Raw genomic sequence first — 18,422 nt, 5'->3', positions numbered from 1 at the left:
AAGAATTATATTCAAGTCCTTTTCAGTTCTGTACAGTTCGTAGTAAGAGGGGACGTTTTAATTGTGAAATAGGTTTATGTTTCACGAAAAAGGCATCTCAGTGACTTCTACAAGAGGTTTAATCTCATTTTTCTTTTATGAATGAGTGCAGAAAAGAAATTCAGCCTGAGATCTGGAATCGTAGTTTGATCCCGTTTGTCACACAGAAAATATAACAAACTGGGTTCTGGCATCGTAGCCTGTTATCACAGAGAATTCGCTGTTTGCAATTTGTGTAACAATTTATGGTGTTATTGATTATTTATGTATATAAATACAGACATAGGAACGTCAGCGTATGAAGTTTCATCTGTCAAAAATTACTGACAGATGAATTGTCATCATTTGACAGCTCTGTGAAGCTGTCAAACACTGACATTCTCTGTAGTTTGATGAGTTATTGTATTCAAGACCTCATCAAACCTCTTTCTTTTGCAGAAATTAGATGGTTGCTGCATTGGAGAATGCGAGACTCTCCGCATCCCCACCGATTGAAGCCTGCAGGGAGAGACTAAGGTAAGTAAACTTTTTCGAACACTTTCCACTTACCTCACCTACTCACCTCTCCACACTTGCACCCATCACCTACCTCCACAGCGCTCTTTTTCACCCCGCAGACCCACTACTTGTCTCGGTGACCCTGGCAAGTTTCGGAGCCTTCGGGAAGCCCGCACTTGTGTAGGTAAAATGGGGATAGTCCTATTTTCTGCCTGTTAACTACCTGTTAACAGGCAGTTCAGTGGCTGTAATCCCTTCCCACCTCCAAGGAGATGGGACTCGGCCCGGGACGGCTACCCGCCTCCCGGCAAGATGGCACGGAGGCGGGTTGGGCACCTGCCCCAGGATTCTGCCATTTTCCCGGCAGTCCCGCCTCCACACCCGCCTCCGCAGGGCTGGCAAAATCCAGCCCTAAGTTTCTAAAATATTGAAATGGTTCACTGGACCTGATGTCAATGATAAGGAAAATCAGACGGAATTTATAATAGGCGGTAGAGCCACTATCGCCCGTTCTGTGCCCCACTCGGAGTTGAATTTTACCCTGTGTCTCTGGGGGTAATTTTCACTTTAAGCGATGGTGTGAAACTGGCGATAGCGAGTCTGCAGCCCGTTTTATCTCTCTCCCGATTTTTAATTTCCATTCACATCATCGTCACCTCTGTGACAAACATACAAACACAATGCTTGGATAAACACATATGATTGAGACTTACCACTTGTTGCTCTTGATCAGGATCTTGCTGAAAGGCAGGCAGGGAATGCATCAGTGCTATGGTAACAAAGGCTGTCATGGAAATGTCGCTTTCTAGTTCACCAATTCCACCCTAAAATAAATAAATCAAAAGACCAACAGTGAGGTAATTAGTTTGGGCAAGACGTCGCTCTCACTATTCGATAAAAAAAAAAATTTGCGTCACCAGTGCGCTACTGTTACATAGAAACATAGAAGATAGGAGCAGGAGTAGGCCATTCGGTGCCTCAAGCCTGCTCCGCCATTTGATGAGATCATGGCTGATCATCCAAACTCAGTACCCTGTCCCTGCTTTCTCCCCATATCCCTTGATACCTTTAGCTCTAAGAAATATATCGAACTCCTTCTTGAATATATTTAAAGACTTGGCCTCAACCGCCTTCTGTGGTAGAGAATTCCATAGGTTCACCACTCTCTGGGTGAAGAAATTCTTCATCTCTGTCCTAAATGGTTTACCCCTTATCCTTAGACTATGACCCCTGGTTCTGGACTCTCCTTCCATCAGGAACATTCTACCTGCACCTAGTTTGTCCAGACCTGTCAGAATTTTATAAGTTTCAATGAGATCCCATCTCATTCTTCTAAACTCCAGCGAGTATAAGCCCAATCGACCCAATCTCTCCTCATACGTCATTCCTGCCATCCCAGGGATCAGCCTTGTGAATCTTCGCAGAATTCCTTCCATGGCAGTTGTTCTTCTGGCAAATGAATTGCACACTGGGTTGGCAGCGCACATTTTTCCACTGCGGAGAAATGAATTTTCTCCTTTCGTGGCCAATGTGATGTTTCGCTTCAGGGCAACTCATGTGCTCAGTGCCTGGGAAACGTCAATGAAGTGGACATGTTAGCATCCCAGCCATGATCACATTTATTCTTGTGATATCTGAGTGGTAAGGTGAGAAACTGAGAGAAGCGAGATATTAGGAACAAAACCCAACTGTTTATTTACATGGTGTAGCAGAGAGACATAGCTCTTACCAGCTGGATGCAAGGCACATAATTCTTACTGCATGAGCCAAGATGGAGGATCCACCTCTGAGTCATACCCATAATGCAATGCCACATTACCATATTAACTGGTGTACCAGGACATTGAATACATGACCCATTACCTTAAATACTGGTGAATGTGAACCGTTAATATTTGGCTCCATCTGGTGGATAACTTAAACATTACATCCCAGATTACTATATCCCTCCCCTCTTAAGTTGAACATTAATTTCTAAGCAACATCCTTAAAAAGTCCCATAAGGAAACTCCTTTAATGATAGTCCATACTGAACGAATCTAGCAGGTCGTTATCAATCTCTCTGGTGGCTTGTGAGCCCTTGGTGAATGTCTTACAGTCAAGTCCCTGCTTGGTTGTGGTAGAGCCACCTGCTGCTCCTGAGCAGTACTCAGAGTATCTGACTCTGCTACGATGGTTTCCTCTTGACGAAGGAGTCCAGGTGTAAATGGCTCTGTTCGTAGTGGTGGTACCACCGAAGCATTTGGATAACTGGGGGCCAACTTGTCCTCCGACATCTCCTCTGGAACCTCCATTTTGATTTCCCCTTGCCTGGTCAGTATCTGATCTACATGTCTGCGTACTACCTGACCAGTTCCCACCATGACCGTATATGATACTGGACCGGTCATGGAGTCTATGATGCCAGGAATCCATTTTGGACAATAACTGAAATTCCTGGTAAGGACCACATCTCCTTCTCCAAAACTGCAGCTCTTTGTCCTTCTGTCATGGCTCTCCTTTTGTTTGATTTGTCGGTTTTCCGCCTTCCTTTTTAGATCTGGGTGAACCAGGTCAAGAGTGGAGTGTAGTCGACGTCCTAACAACAGCTCAGCAGGAGAGAGTCCTGTGGTAGATTGAGGTGTTATTCTGTAGCTGAACAGAACTTGTGACACCTTGGCTGCCAAACTCCCTTCCGCACTTTTTTTCATCATCTCCTTAAATGTTTGTACGGCTCTCTCCGCAAGTCCTTTTGAAGATGGATGATATGGAGCTGAGGTCATGTGCACTATGCTATTGTTTCTCATGAACTCTTTTGTCTCTCTACTCACAAAACACGTGGCATTGTCACTTACTACGATCTCCGGTAGCCCTTGATTACTAAAACTCCTACACAGGCAGTCTATAGTAATAGCAGATGAAGCAGAATTTACAGGATAAACATCCATCCATTTGGAATGGGCATCAATGATTATGAGGAACATCTTTCCCATGAATGGACCCGCATAATCTGCATGTAATCTTCTCCATGGTTTATCCGGCCACTCCCAGGGGTGGAGAGGAGCCGCTGCTGGTGCCTTCCTGTGTACTTGACAAGTGCTGCATGTCTTGACTAGATTTTCTATCTCCACATCTAGCTTTGGCCACCACAAGTAACTCCTTGCCAAGGCTTTCATATGCGAAACTCCAGGATGGCACTGATGTAGTTGCCCTAGGATAGACTGTCGTGCTGGCTGTGGAATAATCACTCGTGCTCCCCACAACACGCAACCATCCTGCACACCCAGCTCCGTCTTCCTGACACTGTAAGGTGTGAAATCAGTCCCTTCCGGATGCTGTGGCCAACCCCTCATCACATATTCTCGGACTCTAGACAGTATGGATCTTTACAGGTCCATGTCCTTACTTGTTCTGCGGTCACAATTGCCGTGTCCGTGTCCTCCAACATCAAAACTCTGTCCTCTGGAGCTGCACGGATAGGTGTACCTGGCAATGGAAGACGGCTCAAGGCATTTGCGTTCCCATGATACTTGCCCGCCTTGTAAACAATGACATTGTGGCGGTACCACTGGTTGTCCCTTACATTGAGACACATAATTCCCTTTAACTTACCTTAATGTATGTTTAACTTACCTTTTAACACAACCAGCAGGCTGAAGGGCTGGTGCGTCGTCGGCGGAGAAGGAGTCGTCGGTGTTCACGAGGGATGGGTCCTCGTGCGCGAGGAGTGCGTCCTCGTGTTTTGCGGGGGTGAGTCCTCGTGGTATCCCCGCGGGGCGTGCTCCGATTTTGTGGGCCCGAACATGCTGTACCCCGCGCTTGGAGAGATGTATACTTGCTGTCGCTGTGGATGTAGAGGCGGACGATCCGTGTGGCGGTAGAAGAGTCGAATACGGAGACCGTGAGCACGTGCGTGGTCTGTGCCGCATCGATGTTCTCGGCGAACAGGGCTTCTTCCTTCATAAAGCACGAGGGAGACCGTGGCTCCCTAGATTGCGGTAGCGACAGCAGAACAGCTGATGCTTCCATAGCGTGCTTCGTTTGTGAAAGACGTTCACAAACCCACCAATTGTAGCGCTGGTGGATGACGGTTGCCGTTGGTCATGCTCTACCTCTGTGAAATCATTCGTGAAAAATGGGCTCACCTCCAAGCTGTGCTTCCATTGCGAAGACGTTCGCAAAGACGGGGTCGCTTGTGGTGGAATCGGTGTTAGGCGGTTGCTGTTCCGTGGTTGTTCGTCGGTTGCGCGTTGGTCGTCTTGTGGGAAGACGAGGGTCAGGCTGCGCGTTGCTACCATGACAATCGTTCACGGATACGGGTTCACCAATTGTAGCGTTGGAATTGATGAACTCCTGTACTCACGTCGTTGGGTCATCAATGTAGCGGTTCATGTAGATCGCCACTAAATAAGAGAGTTTGACTTCGGCGAACTATAAATAAGTTGTTTATTTACAGGAACAGGCTAATTACAGCAGGTAAGATAGTAGGTAAGATGGCTGACTGTAGGAGCACCGTGGTGTAGGTCTTGTCCCAGCGGGGACTCCACGAGGACTGAGTTCACAGTCCTGTGGGGAGCGTGATGACGGCATCGCATTTGTGTTGTGGCATCATCACGTTGTTCGCATTTCCCGCGCTTAGGACGTCACGTGACGTGCGTCGTTGCATCGCTGGCCATTGAGGCCGAAGTCGGGAGGCCGGGCTGTGCCGGTGCTTGCCGCGGGAGCGGAAGATCGCGTCACTCCCGTCGGCTGGCCATTGAGGCCGAAGATGCTAGGCCGGGCTATGCCGGTGCTTGCCGCGGGAGCGGAAGATCGCGTCGCTCCCGTCGGCTGGCCGTTGAGGCCGAAGACGCTAGTCCGGGCTGTGCTGGCGCACGCACATCACGTTGTACGTGACGTCAGCGCACTAGTGCGCGTCTTAAAGGGGCAATGGCCCCAACAGGTAAGTTAAAAGGGCAACGGCCCCAAAAGGAAAGTTAAACATACATTAAGGTAAGTTAAAGGGAATTATGTGTCTCAATGTAAGGGACAACCAGTGGTACCACCACAACATACTCATATGCCCTCAACGTCACTGCCCACCTCTGGATCCGGGGTGACACCATTTGTGGCACTGCTTTCATTTCATTAAAAAGAGATAGAAGAGGTTTATGATCGGTGCATATGGTGAATTTCCTGCCATATATGTACTTGTGAAACCTCTGTAACCCAAACATTACTGCTAACCCCTCTTTATCTAACTGGGAATAGTTTTTTTCTGCTGGTGTCAGAATTCGAGACATAAACCCTATTGGTCTTTCTGTGCCATCTTCCAAGCTGTGTGAAAGAACCGCCCCCACCCCGTAAGGTGAAGCATCACAAGAGAGAATTATGTTTTTCTCTGCATTGTAGTGAACCAGCACATCCGAGGACAGCATCAGTTTCTTGGACTGTTCAAATGAATCCCTCTGTTCCACTTCCCACTGCCACTGTGTCTCCTTGTGTAGAAGTTTGAACATAAGAACATAAGAAATAGGAGCAGGAGTAGGCCAATCGGCCCCTCGAGCCTGCTCCGCCATTCAATAAGATCATGGTTGATCTGATCCTAAACGCCAATCTCTATCACAGAGCTATCTCCTGAAACTAACAGAATTAGACACACGAACTAGGAGCAGGATCAGGCTACATGGCCCCTGGGCCCACTCCGCTACCCACAGGGCCATGACCGATCCAAACCTAAACTCATGTCCAAATTCCTGCCCGCTCCCCGTAACCCTTAATTCCCTTTACTTCTAGGAAACTGTCTATTTCTGTTTTAAATTTATGTAATGATGTAGCTACTACAGCCTTTTGGGGCAGCATATTCCATGGACCTACCACCCTCTGAGTGAAGTAGTTCCTCCTCATCTCAGTTTTGAAAAAGCAGCCCCTTATTCTATGCCCCCTAGTTCTAGCTTCATCCATCATCAGGAACATCCTCCCCGCATCCACCCGATCCAACCCCTTCACAATCTTATATGTTTCAATAAGATCGCCTCTCATTCTTCTGAACTCCAATGAGTAGAGTCCCAATCTACTCAACCTCTCCTCATATGTCCATCCCCTCATCCCCGGGATTAACCGAGTGAACCTTCTTTGTACTGACTCGAGAGCAAGTATGTCTTTTCTTAAATATGGACACCAAAACTGTATGCAGTATTCCAGGTGCAGTCTCACCTTGTACAACTGAAGCAATACCTCCCTGTATTTATATTCTATCCCCCTAGCAATGAAAGCCAACATTCCATTGGCCTTCTTAATCACTTGCTGCACCTGCATACTAACCTTTTGAGTTTCGTGCACCAGGACCCCCAGATCCCTTTGTACTTCAGTACTTTCCAGTTTCTTGCCATTAAGATAATAACTTGCTCTACGATTTTTCCTGCCCAAGTGCATAACCTCACACTTTCCAGTATTGTATTCCATCTGCCAAATCTCTGCCCACTTGCTTAGCCTGTCTATGTCCCCTTGCAGGTTTTTTATGTCCTGCTCACTCACTACTTTCCCTCCCATCTTAGTATCATCTGCAAACTTTGATATGTTACACTCGGTCCCCTACTCCAAATCGTTAATATAGATTGTCAAGAGTTGGGGACCCAGCACGGACCCCTGCGGAACACCACTAGTTACTGATTGCCAGTCTGAGAATGAACCACTTATCCCAACTCTCTGCCTTCTGTTAGATAGCCAATTCTCTATCCATGCCAGAATATTACCCCCAATCCCGTGATTTTTTATCTTAAGCAATAATATTTTGTGTGGCGCCTTGTCAAATGCCTTTTGGAAGTCTAAATACACTACGTCCACTGGTTCCCCTTTATCCACCCTATATGTTACTTCCTCAAAGAACTCCAGCAAATTTGTCAAGCATGATTTCCCCTTCATAAAACCATGCTGACTTTGTCCTATTAAATTATGATTATCCAAATGTCCTGTTACTGTCTCCTTAATAATGGACTCCAAAATTTTACCTACCACAGATGTTAGGCTAACCGGTCTATAGTTTCCAGCCTTCTGTCTACTGCCCTTTTTAAATAAGGGTGTTACATTAGCAGTTTTCCAGTCTGCCGGGACCTTTGCTGAATCCAGGGAGTTTTGGAAAATTATTACCAATGCATCCACAATCCCGACCGCCACTTCCCTCAAGACCCTAGGATGTAAGCCATCAGGTCCAGGTGATTTATCCGCCTTGAGTCCCATTATTTTACCGAGTACCACTTCCTTAGTGATTTTGATCGTGTTTAGCTCCTCCCCCCCCATAGCCCCCTGTTTGTCCAGTGTTGGGATATTCTTAGTGTCCTCTATTGTAAAGACTGATACAAAATATTCATTAAGTGTTTTTGCCATCTCCATATTTCCCACCATTAATTTCACGGTCCCATCCTCTAAGGGACCAACATAAACTTTAGCCACCCTTTTTCTTTTTATATAACTATAAAAACTCTTACTATCTGTTTTTATATTTTTTGCTAATTTACTTTCATAATCTTCCCTTTCTTAATCAATCTTTTTGTTATTTGTTGCTGTCTTTTAAAGTTTTCCCAATCCTCTATCCTCCCACTAGATTTGGCTACCTTATATGCCCTTGTTTTTAGTTGAACACTATCCTTAATGTCTTTACTTAGCCACGGATGGCTGTCTTTTCTTTTACACCCTTTTCTTCTCAGTGGAATATATATTTTTTGGAAGTTGTAAAATAACTCCTTAAATGTACACCACTGATCATGTATCGTCTTACCCTTTAATCTATTTTCCCAATCCACTCTACTCAATTCCACTCTCATACCTTCATAGTCTCCTTTATTCAAGCTTAGCATGCTTGTTTGAGATCCAACCTTCTCACCCTCAAATTGAATATGGAATTCAATCATGTTATGGTCACTCATTCCAAGGGGATCCTTTACTAGGACATTTTTAATTAATCCTGTCTCGTTACACAGGACCAGATCTAAGGTTGCTTTCCCCCTGGTCGGTTCAGTTACATACTGCTCAAGAAACCCATCCCTAATACACTCAATGAACTCATCCTCAAGGCAGCCCTGCCCAATTTGATTTGTCCAATTAATATGATAGTTAAAATCCCCCATAATTATAGATGTTCCCTTATTACAAGCCTCAACTATTTCCTGATTGATACTCCATCCAACAGAGTTGCAACTGTTCGGAGGCCTGTAGACTACGCCCACTAATGTTTTTTTCCCCTTATTATTCCTTACCTCCACCCAAACTGTTTCATTATCCTGATCTTTTGACCCAATATCATTTCTCTGTATTACAGTGATTCCTTCCTTTATTAACATAGCCACCCCTCCTCCCCTTCCTTCCTGCCTGTCCTTCCTGATCGTTAAATAACCTGGTATGTTTAATTCCCAGGCATTGTCACCCTGCAGCCATGTTTCTGTAATGGCCACAAGATCATACCCATATGTAGTTATTTGTGCCATTAACTCGTCTATTTTGTTATGAATGCTACGTGCATTCAGATAGGGAACTTTCAAATATGTTTTGTGACACTTAGTTCCTGCTTTTGCCCTTTTTATTACTTTACCTTTTACTCCATACCTTCTGCCCCTTCCTGACATGCTCTGGTTTTTAATTTCCCCACTGCTACCTAAGTCTATGACCTTCTCTGTTGTCATTTTTATTATTTGCTCTATAGGAACCTCCCCCCCACTATTTAGTTTAAAGCCCTCTCTACAGCCCTAGTTATATGATCCACCAGGACTCTAGTCCCAGCACTGGCCAAGTGAAGCCCGTCCAAATGGAACAGCTCCCTCCTGCCCCAGTACTGGTGCCAGTGTCCCAGGAAGCAAAACCCATTTCTCCCAAACCAGTCTTTGAGCCACGCATTTAACTCTCTAATTTTATTTGTCCTAGCCAAATTCGCTCATGGCTCAGGTAATAATGAGATTATTACCCTTGAGGTGCTAACACTGTTGCAAAGTTTGGTAAAAATCTGTTATAATAGTTTAGCAGTCCCAGGTAAGCTTTTAACTCAGTCACATTGGTAGGAGCTGGGGCCTCCTGCAGTGCTTGTACCTTCTCCTTGATTGGATGGAGCCCGGTGGTGTCCACTCTGTGTCCCAGGAACACGGCCTCATTCCCCAGGAAAGTGCACTTACTCCTCTTGAGCCGGAACCCAGCCTTATCCAATCTTTGTAGTACCTCTCTCAGAGTGCTCAGATGCTCCTGGTCGGTTCTTCCCGTTACCAGAATGTCATCCAGATAGATTGAAACATGTGGGATCCCTTGCAGTACACCCTCGATAGTCCTCTGGAAAATAGCTGGACTAGATGAGACACCGAATGGTAAGCGGTTATAGGTAAACAAACCCTTGTGTGTATTTATGGTTACATACTTCTTGGATTCCTCATCTAGTGTAATCTGCAAGTATGCATGACTCATATCCAGCTTTGTGAATTTCTTCCATCCAGCCAGGTTTGCAAAGAGATCCTCTATTTTGGGAATAGGATACTGTTCTAGTTTAGACACCCTATTGACTGTCAATTTATAATCTCCACAGAGTCTTACCGAAGTGTCCGGTTTTAAAACAGGTAAAATGGGAGCTGCCCATTCTGAACATTTCATGGGTTCCAGTATATTCTCTCTCAAAAGACGATCAAGCTCAACCTCTACCTTTGGTTTCATGGCATACGGCACAGGTCGTTGTTTAAAAAACCTTGGCAGTGCCTCCTTGTCTACATAAATCTTAGCTGGGGGTCCATTAAATGTGCCAAGTTCTTCCTTGAACACGTTCTCATGTTCAATCAACACTTCTTGCAACGACAACTGTTTGCCTCCCTCTATTTGATTTATTGCTCCCCAATCTAATTTAACTTCTTATATCCAGCCCCGACCTAACAGGTTTGGTCCGGAACCCAATACTACAACTACAGGTAGCTGTTCCACGGTGTCCCTGTGTTGCACAGTTACAGTAGCTGTACCCAATGTCACCACTCGTTCACCGGTATATGTTTTAAGCTGTATAGAGCAAGACTTTAACTCTGGAACTTTTGCACGGTTCCACAATTTTGAGTACTCCTCCCTGTTCATTATGGTCACACCGCATCCTGTATCCACTTCAAAGTTGACCTTAGAGTCATTTACTGTCAGCTGCAAAGTGATAGGATCCACTTTTGGAATGTTCTCTACCATGCTATGCATTATGAGCACGTCGTCTTCTTTCTCAGCTTCTCCGCTGATGTGATGTGCTCCCTGTTTTTTCACTTCTCTGCCTAGGTTTTGCTTTCCTCCTCCTTTTGGTTTGTATTCCTCCACAGTTGTTTTTGCCCTGCATGCGCGTTTTATATGTCCTTTTTTCCCACACTTGTGGCACTTTTCCTCCAGGAACCTGCATTCCCTCACCAGGTGATCACCATTGCATCTATAACATGCCTTCACATGCTCACGTTGTGGTTTCTGACGCATGTTTAACTTGTGCACAATAACCTGACCTCCAACTTGCTTTGTAGTTGCCCAGCCTGAACCTTGTAGTTCTTTTACATCTCGGTTCGCTGTCTCTATGACTTGAGCAAGTTCCAACGCTTTTTCATATGTAAGCCCAGTCTCGGACAATAATCTCCGCTGCATTCGAGCATCCATTATCCCACAAACTAGCCTATCTCTCAGCATGTCTTTCAGGTTGTTGCCGTAATTGCAATCGTGTGCCAATTTTCTCAACACCGCTACATAATCCAATACAGTCTCTCCCGGTTTTCTGTTCCATGAATTAAATTTGAAACGCTGTACAATCTCACTCGGTCTGGGATTGAAATGGTCCTTTAACAAGGCCACTAAGTCAGCAAATGCTCTGTCTCCAGGCTTTGCAGGACTGCATAAGTTTCTCATTAAACTATACGCCTGACTTCCCATGGAAGTGAGCAAAATAGCTCACCTTTTTCTGACATCATCTATATCATTTGCCTCAAAGAAATGCATCAACACCTCGCAGTATTCATCCCAGGTCTGCGTCTGAACATCAAAAGGAGAGATCTTTCCTACCGTAGCAGCCATGATCCGGTATTCAGTGCTCTTTTTTTTTTTCTCCGTCAAGATGTGATCTGTTGATCCTCATCGCCAATATGTGATATCCGAGTGGTAAGGTCAGAAACTGAGAGAAGCGAGATTTTAGAAACAAAACCCAACTGTTTATTTACACGGTGTAGCAGAGACATATAGCTCTTACCAGCTGGATGCAAGGCACATAATTCTTACTGCACGAGCCAAGATGGAGGATCCACCTCTGAGTCATACCCATAATGCAATGCCACATTACCGTATTAACTGGTGTACCAGGACATTGAATACATGACCCATTATCTTAAATACTGGTGAATGTGAACCCTTAATATTTGGCTCCATCTGGTGGATAACTTAAACATTACATCCCAGATTACTATATCCTGCTTCTCTTTCTGAGTCAGAGTTTGAGTTGGATTTGTGCAGATATTCTGCGAGAGCGATGCAGGCAGCAAGTTAGATTCGTGAACCGAATTTTGATTCAGGCCAGCAAAAAGGGTGGGAGGGGCGGCAGCCAGAATGAAGATGATTGAAGCGGTGAGATTGAAGCAGCAAGTAATTAGGAAAGCTAACAGAATGTTATCGTTTATTGCGAGGGTATTGAATACAAAGGTAAGGAGGTTATGCTTCAGTTATACAGGGCATTGGTGAGACCACATCTGGAGTACTGTGTACAGTATTGGTCTCCTTATTTAAGGAAGGATGTAAATGCATTGGAAGCAGTTCAGAGAAGGTTTACTAGACTAATACTTGGAATGGGCAGGTTGTCTTATGAGGAAAGGTTGGGCAGGCTAGGCTTGTATCCACTGGAGATTAGAAGAGTAAGAGGTGACTTGATTGAAACATATAAGATCCTGAGGGGTCTGGACAGGGTGGATGTGGAGAGGATGTTTCCTCTTGTGGGAGAATCTAGAACTAGGGGTCACTGTTTAAAAATAAGGGATCGCCCATTTAAGACAGAGATGAGGAGAAATTTTTTCTCCCAGAGGGTCGTGAGTCTTTGGAACTCTCTTCCTCAGAGGGAGGTGGAAGCAGAGTCTTTGAATATTTTTAAGGCAGAGGTAGATAGATTCTTGATCAGCAAGGGGGTGAAAAGTTATCGGGGGTAGGCGGGAATGTGGAGCAATCAGATCAGCCATGATCTTATTGAATGGCGGAGCAGGCTCGAGGTGCCGAGTGGCCGACTCCTGCTCCTAATTCATATGTTCGTATGTTTGGTGCAGAAATAAGGAAACGTTGACCACCTAGAACGCATAGAATTTGGACAGCGAAATGACAAGTGGCACCAAACGGCCGCCATACTCCTCTGGGGTTCATGACCTGGAAGCTTTAGAAGAACATTTGGGGGCAATTTCAAGCTCACCCACCGCTCAGTAAATTGACGGGATTGCGTGCAGCACTCGCTTTACAATTTTACTCTCTATTGAAGTCAAGGGATAGGAGCAGTATTGCGTGAGGGGTGTAAAACTGTCGTTCCGCCTGGAGAGCTGGGTTGCAATTATGCTTCAACATCTGACTCATTTCGAAAACACAGCGTCAGTTTCCACATGTACGCTGACGACACCCAGCTCTACCTCACTACCTCTTCTCTCGACCCCTCCACGGTCTCTAAACTGTCGGACTGCCTTGTCCGGCATCCAGTTCTGGATGAGCAGAAATTTTCTCCGATTGAATAGTGGGAAGGCCGAAGCCATTGTTTTCGGTCCCCGCCACAAACTCCGTTCCCTAGCCACCGACTCCATCCCTCTCCTTAAGTTCTGTCTGAGGCTGAACCACACTGTTCACAACCTTGGTGTCATATTTTTGACCCTGAAATGAGCTTCCAACCACATATCCGCAGCATAACAAAGACCGCCTATTCCCACCTCCGTAACATCGCCCGACTCCGCCCTTGCCTCAGTACATCCGCTGCTGAAACCCTCATCCATGCCTTTGTTACCTCTAGACTTGACTATTCCAACGCACTCCTGGCTGGCCTCCCACATTCCACCCTACGTAAACTTGAGGTCATCCAAAACTCAGCTGCCCGTGTCCTAACTCGCACCAATCCCGTTCGCCCATCACCCCCTGTGCTCGCTGACCTACATTGGCTCCTGGTTAAGCAGCGCATTGATTTCAAAATTCTCATCCTTGTTTTCAATTCCCTCCATGGCCTCACCCCTCCCTATCTCTGTAATCTCCTCCAACCCCAGAACCCCCTGAGATATCTGCACTCCTCTAATTCTGCCCTCTTGAGCACCCCTGATTATAATCGCTCAACCATTGGTGGCCGTGCCATCAGCTGCCAAGGCCCTAAGCTCTGGAATTCCCTCCCTAAACCTCTTCGCCTCTCTACCTCTCTTTCCTCCTTTTAAGACACTCCTTAAAACCTACCTCTTTGACCAAGCTTCGGGTCACCTGCCCTAATTTCTCCTTATGTGGCTCGGTATCAAACTTTTTATCTTATAACACTCCTGTGCAGCGCCTTGGGACGTTTTACTACGTTAAAGGTGCTATATAAATACAAGTTGTTGTTGTTGATCGAAGCTAAACTATGGGCGCGAAATTAGGTTACGCCCCATTTGGGGGCGGTAACCAAGTTAAGGCCAGATATTTAGTGCCTGGCGCAGAAGTACCACACCTGCCGCTAAATTCGGCTTACCGCCCCGCACAGGAAGTGGAGCACAATCTCGGGCGCTCCACTTCCTGGTGGGGCGGTAACCGAGACTCCACGGAGCGCTGCCACGTGTCAGCGCCCCTCCCCTTCAGCTAACACGGAGGGCCGCTGCGCACTCTGCAGGCTCTCCGATGGCTCCACACTAGGCCACCAGGGCGGCGCAGTGCCGGGCTGCGCGATGGCGACCAGGACTACGCCACGGCCCACCTGGAGGTCGGCCAAAAAAAGAGAATGGTAGCATAGGTCGCGGCTGCACCTCCCTTTAAATACCACCCTGTGAGTGGAGGTCGGCCCGGTTCGCGACCCGCGAGGCTGGCACTGACATCGCCTGCAGCAGCCTCGCAGGGTGCAGTCAAATTTCTGCCACCAGTCGGTAAAGGGCCACGACAGGGCACTAAGGGCTTGTGGCGCACAGCGATGGACTTTCTATATTTAGCCTGATTCCCTGGTGTATTCTCGACCTGACATCTGTCATACGCGCTCTTTTTCTGCTTCATCTTACTCTCTATCTCTTTCGTCATCCAGGGAGCTCTGACTTCTGTTGTCCTCACTTTTCCCCTAGTGGGAATGTACCTCGGCTGTTCCTGAACTATTTCCTCTTTAAAGGCAGCCCATTGTTCCATTACAGTTTTGCATGCCAGATCCGTTTTCAACCCCCTGAAATTGGCCTTCCTCCAATTATATATTCTTACTCTAGATTGCTCCCTGTCCTTTTTCGTAGCTAATCAAAACCTTATGATACTATGATCACTGGTCCCTAAATGTTCACCTACTGACACTTGCTCTACTTGACCTACCTCATTCCCAGAACCAGATCCAGCAATGCCTCCTTCCTCGTTGGGCCGAAAACGTACTGATCAAGAACGTTCCCCTGAACACACCTCAGAAATTCTTCCCCCTCTCTGCCCTTAACACTATTACTATCCCAGTCTATACTAGGAGAGTTGAAGTTCCCCATTATCACTACTCTATAGTTCTTGCATCTCTCTGTAATTTTTCTGCAAATTTGCTCCTCCATATTTTTCCCACTAGTTGGTGGCCTGTAGAATACACCCAGTAGTATAATGGCCCCTCTATTATTTCTTAACTCTAGCCATATAGATTCTGTCCTTGACCCTTCCAGGACATCCTCTCTCTCCAGCACTGTACAATTCTCCTTAACCAATACTGCCACACCACCTCTTATCTTTCCTTCCTTATCTTTCCTGAACACTTTATATCCAGGAACATTTAATACCCAATCCTGCCCTTTTGTAAGCCAGGTCTCCGTCATTGCCACAACATCATAAGGCAAGTATATCCTTCCTTAGATAAGGAGACCAAAACTGTGCACCGTGCTCCAGGTGTGGTCTCACCAAGGCCCTGTACAATTGTAGCAAGACTTCCTTACTCTGATACTCCAACCCCCCTGCAATAAAGGCCAACATGCCATTTGCCTTCCTAATTGCTTGCTGTACCTAAATGCTAACTCTCTGTGTTTCCTGTACGAGGACACCTAAATCTCTCTGAACACCAACATTTAATAGTTCCTCAACATTTAAAATATATTCTGCTTTCTATTCTTCCTACCAAAGTGAATAACCTCCCATTTCTCTACATTTCCCACATTACAACAGTGACTACGCTCCAAAGGTACTTCATTGGCTGTAAAGTGCTTTGACACGTCCTGTGGCCGTGAAAGGTGCTATAGAAATGCAAGTCTTTCTTTTTCTTTTATTATGCTCCATCTGCTACCTTATTGCCCACAAGCTTAGCCTGTCTAATTCCTGTGCTACCGCCCAAGTTAACAGGGCGATCACCTCAACAAGGAGGGAAACGCATGCAAAGAGGCCGGGAGATGTTGATTAATGCAAACGTTTACATAACCTGCATTTTTCTGTCAATCACAGGATGAGGATCATAAAAGTCTCCAGTTGCCAGCTGACCATTCACCAAATACAAGGCGGATTGCTGAATGTGCTCTTCTGTAACCTGGATTTGACTCCGGACTATTGAGAGTATCTTCACAATAAATGCGGTTAACCTGAAATGTGAAGCAATAAATGCATCCTAAAGATAGATCGGTAATGAGCATGCACCCTGCCTTGTTCAAGTATTGTCATTTACAGTTAAACCCAAACCCACAATTTTCATTATTTAAATGGTGATCGATTAGGAAACGTTGATGTAGAAAGGGACCTGGGTGTCCTTGTACACCAGTCACTGAAAGCAAACATGCAGGTGCAGCAAGCAGTTAGGAAGGCAAATGGTATGTTGACCGTCATTGCAAGAGGATTTGAGTACAGGAGCAAGGATAGCTTATGCAGTTTTGGTCTCCTTACCTAAGAAAGGATATACTTGCCATAGAGGGAGTGCAGCGAAGGTTCACCAGACTGATTCCTGGGATGGCAGGACTGTCGTATGAGGAGAGATTGGGTTGACTAGGCCTGTATTCACTAGAGTTTAGAAGAATGAGAGGGGATCTCATTGAAACGTATAAAATTCTGACAGGGCTAGAGAGACTGGATGCAGGTAGGATGTTTCCCCTGGCTGGGGGGTCTAGAACCAGGGGTCACAGTCTCAGGATACGGGGTAGGACATTGAGCTGAGGAGAAATGTCTTCACTCAGTGAGTGGTGAACCTGTGGAATTCTCTACCACAGAAGACTGTGGAGGCCAAGTCACTGAATATATTTAAGAAGGAGATAGATAGATTTCTAGACACAGAAGGAATCAAGGGATATGAGGAAACATTGAAACATAGAAAAATAGGAGCAGGAGTAGGCCATTTGGCCCTTCGAGCCTGCTCTGCCATTCAATATGATCATGGCTGATCCTCTATCTCAATACCATATTCCCTCTCTTTCCCCATACCCCTTGATGCCTTTTGTGTCTAGAGAGAGCGGGAATATGGTATTGAGATAGAGGATCATGTTGAATGGCGGAGCAGGCTTGAAGGGCCGAATGGCCTACTCCTGCTCCTATTTTTCTATGTTTCTAACTCTGCTAAATTGCTCTACGCAAACAATCCCAGCGGGCAGTGGATTTATATTTTTTGAAAACGATTTTTAATGCGATTAATCTGCGGGCAAGTTCGCTCAGATGACAATCATCATAAACAAAGCTTGCGATAATATAATGCATTTGAACAGCAATGCTAATTAGCTTTAGTTGAAACATACACAAACCAGTGTAAATCAGTGATAATACCATTTGCGTTCCCCTTTCATCATATATATAAATCAATTCCAGCAGATGCTCTACTGTATTCAGCTAGTGTCTACCCTATGTTTCCCTCGGTGGCATATGAAATTTTTACCTTACTTAAGGATAAACAGGAGCACACTACGACCATATTATAGAATCATAGAATGGTTACAGCATGGAAGGAGGCCATTCGGCCCATTGAGCCCATGCCAGCTCTCTGCAGGAGCACTTCAGCTAGTCTCACCCCCCCGCCCTTTCCCCGTAGTCCTGCCATTTTTTTCCATCAGATAATTATCCAACTCCCTTTTGAAAGCCACGATTGAATCTGCATCCACCACCCTCTCAGGCAGTGAATTCCAGATCCTAACCACTCGCTGAGTAAAAAAGTTTTTCCTCATGTCGCCTTTGGTTCTTCTGCCAATCACCTTAAATCTGTGTCCTCTGGTTCTCAACCCTTCCACCAATGGGAACAGTCTCTCTCTATCTACTCTGTCCAGACCTCTCATGATTTTGAACACCTCTATCAGATCTCCTTGCAACCTTCTCTGCTCCAAGGAGAACAACCCCAGCTTTTCCAGTCTATCCAAGTAACTGAAGTCCCTCATCCCTGGAACCATTCTTGTAAATCTTTTCTGCACCCTCTCCAAGGCCTTGTGGTGAACCACAAATGAATGGGGAAACGCACAAAAGAGAAATTGTATGGGGAAGCATGATAAAAGCAAACCAGTTCAAACTGACCATGTGCTGCTGGGGCGATGTAAATATATTCCGTAAGATCCGTCCGGCTTTTTATACTCCAGTATCGTTTTGTACCCTGCAAATAAAATGGCAGGTTTGATGCGTGCGCTCAGTGTACAAGAGTGACATTAATTTTTTTCATTTTCCTATAAAAAGAAAGACTTGCATTTATATAGCGCCTTTCGCGACCACTGGACGTCTCAATGCGCTTTACAGCCAATGAACGTTTTTTGAAGTGTCATCACTGTTGTAATGTGGGAAATGCGGCAGCCAATTTGCGCACAGCAAGA

General features: G+C 45.7%; 1 long non-coding RNA gene across 1 annotated transcript; it reads right to left on the bottom strand.

Moving 5' to 3' along the window:
* Positions 1–1,256: 1,256 nt before the first annotated feature.
* LOC147096616 (uncharacterized) lies at positions 1,257–18,211 on the bottom strand. Its single transcript, XR_015074665.1, has 3 exons — positions 18,133–18,211; positions 16,076–16,232; positions 1,257–1,361 (listed from the first exon to the last, which is right to left on the bottom strand). It is a non-coding gene; the product is annotated as an uncharacterized LOC147096616 (long non-coding RNA).
* Between the last annotated feature and the right edge of the window lie 211 nt (positions 18,212–18,422).

This window comes from Somniosus microcephalus, unplaced genomic scaffold, assembly GCF_052327205.1.
Source record: "Somniosus microcephalus isolate GS21.2 unplaced genomic scaffold, FLI_Smic_1.0 unresolved_chr1, whole genome shotgun sequence".
NCBI lineage: Eukaryota > Metazoa > Chordata > Chondrichthyes > Squaliformes > Somniosidae > Somniosus > Somniosus microcephalus.
Note: the sequence above shows the minus strand (reverse complement) of the source record. Positions and strands in the feature narration are given on the sequence as shown.